General features: G+C 36.7%; 1 pseudogene; it reads left to right on the top strand.

Annotated features, from left to right (window-relative positions):
- The first annotated feature begins 8 nt into the window (after positions 1-8).
- Positions 9-494, top strand: LOC104521563 (ribose-phosphate pyrophosphokinase 1 pseudogene; annotated as a pseudogene).
- Positions 495-5,417: the final 4,923 nt, after the last annotated feature.

The raw sequence follows: 5,417 nt of genomic DNA, 5'->3' as shown, positions 1-5,417 counted from the left end.
TCAAAGAGAATATCGCGGAGTGGAAGAACTGAACCATTGTTTTGCCAGATGCTGGTGGAGCCAAGAGAGTGACGTCCATCACCGATGGACTGAACATCGACTTTGCCCTCATTCACAAGGAGCGCAAGAAGGCCAATAAAGTGGATCGCATGGTGCTGGTGGGTGATGTGAAAGACAGAGTGGCCATTCTGGTAGATGACATGGCAGACACATGTGGTACCATCTGTCGTGCTGCAGACAAGCTTGTGTCAGCTGGAGCCACCAAAGTTTATGCCATCTTAACTCATGGGATCTTTTCTGGGCCAACAATTTCTTGAATCAACAATGCCTTTTTTGAGGGAGTTGTAGTCACAAACACAATACCCCAGGAGGACAAGATGGAGCAGTGCCCTAGAATCCAGGTGACTGACATCTCAATGATCCTTGCGGAGGCCATAAGGAGGACTCATAATGGGGAATCTGTCTCCTACCTATTCAGCCATGTCCCTTTATAACAACAGATGCCAGCTGCTGTTTGTATGGCTTTTTTTTTAAAAACCAAAAGTTGTTCAGCTTGTTGTAAAGTTCAGTAGAAGACTCTGCTTGTTCCAGTGCAGTTCTCCACAGCTCCTCCTGCTTAAGTCAGGCTTACTGGCTCTGATCCCAACACTGGGAGGCTGGGGGAGCGGAACTCAACTCATAACAACTAACATAAGTTATGTAGCCTAGGAGAGATGTATTTCTTTTGACACGAAAAGGTGCAGAATTTTCCCTTTTGTTCAGTTCATGCTTACAAATGGTTACTATCTTCTTCTTCTTTTTTTTTTTTTTTTTTTTTTTTTTTTATGACCAACAGTTTTGAAGGTATGGAATAAAACTAGGTCACTGTGTTTTTAGAGTTGTTATGACAAAAGTTTGTAATTCATACTGTTAATGGGGAATTTTAAGTCTGAAAGACTTGTTGAAATCTCTGTAAATTCTGTGGAAATGTTATCCTTGTTGCACCTGTATGTTCTAATCGATTCCAATTCACAATCTGTTAAAAAAGGCACTCAGTATTCAAATACTTATGCAATCTCTGGTTTTCCAGTCAACTTCTTCAGGAGAAATTCCATAGAATCATAGAAAAGTACCATAGAATGGACCTTTATTGGTCTTCTCGTCTAACTCCCAATTTCCATGGAGTAAACAAATGAAAAAGGCTTAGGAGAAGCATAACAAATGAAAACTATGTCTTAGCTATCAAAGATGCCTCAAACAACATTATCTTTACAGATCTTAAAGCATTAAAACCCTTAATACTTTTTCCCTCTGTGACCCTATCAAACTTGTGCATCGCAGATGCACACTGAGTTGATCTTATCTCAGTCCATAAGGCCATTTAGCTCTTACAGCTTCCAGGGCCAGAAGGAAACATTAGGAATATCTTGTCCAATCTGTTACCTGAGCTATATTACAGATGTCTGAAATATTTTGTTGAACTGCAGCACATCTTCTGGTAATGTTCAGTCGTGACTTTGAAAAGTGCAGCTCAGTAAAATCTATGACAGTCCTTGACAGGTAATGCTCATAACATTCAGCATTAGCAATATGACCCTTTCTTCTACCAGCCTGTTCTAATTTTTAGCCTGTGCTTCTGGGCTACATATTCTCTGTCCGAGGCCAGTGGAAAGAAAAAAAAAAAAAAGTTTTTCTAAAATTATTTTCTCATTTGAGAGAGAAAAAAATTCACTTAAATTTTATTTGCTTTATCTTGAGTTTTTCTACTTCTACGATGTCAATATTTAAACTCCAAAAAAAAAAAAAAAAGGATTCTGCATACCTGGGTACATTGAAAATAAGGGCTCTAATCTATAAACTGGGAACTGAAAGCTAGTCTGAACCATAGAGAAGGTGGTTAAAAGTTTTTAAATGTTATTGAAGCAGTGAATTCCTCAGGACTAAGCAATAAAATAATGGGTCACCCTATGCTAACATGGTAACACCACAGCTTTTACTACATACTCACCTGCCAAACTCATCATGGTTGATAGAAGAATGAAGTGCCTAAGAAATCAAGTAAAGCCTTAAAGTCTAAGCTATGATTTTAAAAGTATGAAAGACAATCTAGAGAGAGTAACTTACTAGAAGAGGAATCTGCTTTGTCTCTTACACTGAACTAATAGCTAACTGATATCCAAAGCTGGACAGCCAGATAACCTTCGCACGTCTTCCCTCTGTTAACTGTGTATTGACACCATGTCTACTTGCAGTCTGTCTTCCAAGAAGACATGGTGTAGAAAGAAAGATATGAAAGAAACCCTCACAAACCTAAGGAACATTTTAGTGAAAACAAGGGGTTTTTTTTTCTATTCAGACACCAAGAAATTTTTATCAGCTCCAGTTTCAACAAACTGTTATCCCCATGACCTTAATATACACGTACATGGGGAAATGGGGATATTATATATTAATACAGCTATAGATATCTGTAGGGATTATTAGAGAATAGACATTATATTTCAAATATTTTTTCTCACTGTACTTGAAAATAGAAATTCCCTCCCCCACCACCACCACCAAAAAAAAACCACACTAGAAAGAAAACCAAGGTGATGCCACAGAAGAAGGGTGACAGAGTGAAGTGCTGTATCAGCCTATTTATGACATCTGTGTTCATTTTTCTGGGTACGGAGATGTCAGGGTTGTGCTGAAGTACCATCAGGTAGAGATCATGTCATTCATGCCTTTGCCAAGCCCTGTCAGCAAGTCGACAGCTGCCACCATGGTGTGATGACCCTGATGCAAACAAGCAGAGCACCCTTTTCCTTTTTCACATCTGAGAATAGCTAAAACTGACAACAGATTAAATAACAGCTCATCACTGCTTGAACCTGAGCTGCAGAGTAATTAAGAGTTCACAGTTATGTTCTCAGTTGACCATGAATGAGGAAAGGAGAGAGACTCAGCCTGGTAGCTGAGACTTTGAAGAGCTTCACTCTGTGATGAAGAGTCTCGCTTTGACTTTTCCTTTGAGTTGTTGGGTATGCCTGGGTGTTCGGAGCCTTATAAAGGACCCACTGACATTGGCAAAAGTCTGGAAAATAAAATCTACTGCTGTCTGCCTGCTGTCCCAGAGTGTGTGGGACTGGAGGAGGAAAGTGAGGAGGCACGTTGGGGCTTCCTGGTAATCGCTTCTTGCAAAATGCCTGGCATCTCCTCTCTAAGCAAAAACCCAATCCTTCCAAATGTTCTTTGGTTTATAATGGAATTCAGTACCAGTGTACAAACACAGATGATGTTTTATAAAATTTGTAAATAATTGATATGTATATGATATTGTGACTACAGAAACATACCAACAAAATTGAATGATTGCAGAGATTGAGATACAGTACCATAAATGCAGATAGAGAACCGTGCTTTGAGTGTATATAGCACGCACGTCTACATCAAAATCCTTCTGTGGCCTGTTAATTAAGTTGGGAAAGATTACAGGCTTCTTCCCTACACAGAAAAAATTATGCACAATAAGCCACGGAGTGAAATCCATGCTGGCTACACTGAATTAATATATCTCTGAACGTAAAACCTAAAATTTTCAAAGTCAGTTTGCAGTATCTCTTCTTATTTGCATATATTTGATTGTAAATTTCACAAACACTGCAAGAGCTTTATTATAAAACTATGAGACAGAAATAATGAAAAAATAAATTAGACATTCAAATAAATGAAAGATATAATGATTTTAGTAGCATCTTTTTAAAACAAGCCTTGAACTATTGCCACAAGCTTTATGTAATATCTTCCATCTTTAAAGTAAGAGTTTATATAGTTTGTTGGAATGTAATAGCATACAAATATTTTATATTTAGTGGAGATGTGAGTTACAGTTGTTTTCTTTCAGTAGGTTTAATTTTGGTTTTGATAGCATCTATAATTTGGTAAGCATATTAACACTGTTGTTCACATGATTCTTGCAGAACAATTGTTGCTTGACAAACCCAGCTTGAAGGAGATGTAATTTTACTTTCTGTGGATGAATTTGACTAATTTTTCCTGATTATTTGTCAGCCTCAGCATGATCACTTTTGATACGCTATAACACAGGAAGCTTGAAATCTAAAATGCAATTTAATAATGTTTTCACATTAAGTTAATTATTTTACATATCCTTTTGTTTAATACAATGAAGAAATCTGTTAGGCTTGCCTGCTGGGATTTGTATATAAGTAATTTGCAAGAAAATCCAGATTGTTCTAGTTTCAGAATTATAGGACTAATAAACATATATATATATATTGATGTATGCTGTATACAAATACCTATACATATAAACAGTGATGGATTCATTGAACTAGTCATATTCACAGCAACATTCTTGAATCGAATGATCAACACTTCAGTTAACACTTTGGTTCAAGTTAAAAATGTGTAGAAATGGGGTAGATTTAAAATTCAAACAAAACCTAGACCAGTAGAATATATTAGCACACAAACCCGTATCTGAGTTTTGATCCAAATGTTTGATTTCATCCAAACCAAATAATTCATTCAACTTCCCACTGCAGAGCAGAGCATTATACTGCACATGACTTCATGATTTAGAGTGGGTGGTCTTCATTTGCTGTCTCTTCCATGGACTCTCCACCCTATCCTAGGCAACTGCCAAACACTCTAAATCTAAAATAATAATGAAGCTTCCTCTACCAAGAGTTTTAAGAAGATCAATTAATTTCTGAAAGCAAAAAGACATTATTTTAAAAGTATCCTTAATTCAGTTTGTGGTTTGGGGTTTTTGTTTGTTTGTTTGGTTGGTTGGTTGGTTGGTTTTGGGTTGTTTTTTTTTTTTTCACATGACCTACATAAGGTTTACTGTAAAGTAACATGAAGTTTTTATAATGGTCTAAGAGTAACTAATATAAAAATCAGTGCTTTCAGTGAAAGGTACTTGAGCAGTGCAGAACAGAACTCTGACACTGCAGACCTCTATGTGCTGTTTTCTTTCATATTTACTTATTGTATGAAATTAAATGTGTGGGGGGGGTGGGTTTTAATATTATTAATAAGATGGAACAAGGAATCTTTTTCTTATATTAAAATTTCAGGACTCTCAGGTCTAACAGAACATTTTTTCCTTCTACCTTAAGAGGAGGGAGGAAATCACCTTACTTTCTTAAAGTCTCTATTTGTGGCATGCTCTTCAGGTCAAAATACTAAGAGCATGAAATTGTTATTAGATTTAGCAGCTAGAAGAAAGAAAGCAATAGGCCACAGTCTTCATTAATCACATCTAATGCAACAGTTAAGAGGGTTAGCAAAAGGCTATATCCTACTTATCAACTCAGGATTTCAACTTTCAGAGATATGATGTCAAGAAAATGGCTGCTGTCAGCAAACGCATATTTGCTAACTATTTAAAGGGCAAAAGGACAAGGGATGGTAATTTTCCTACAATG

Source organism: Antrostomus carolinensis, unplaced genomic scaffold (genome assembly GCF_000700745.2).
Source record: "Antrostomus carolinensis isolate BGI_N321 unplaced genomic scaffold, ASM70074v2 scaffold10662, whole genome shotgun sequence".
NCBI classification, from domain to species: Eukaryota; Metazoa; Chordata; class Aves; order Caprimulgiformes; family Caprimulgidae; genus Antrostomus; species Antrostomus carolinensis.
Note: the sequence above shows the minus strand (reverse complement) of the source record. Positions and strands in the feature narration are given on the sequence as shown.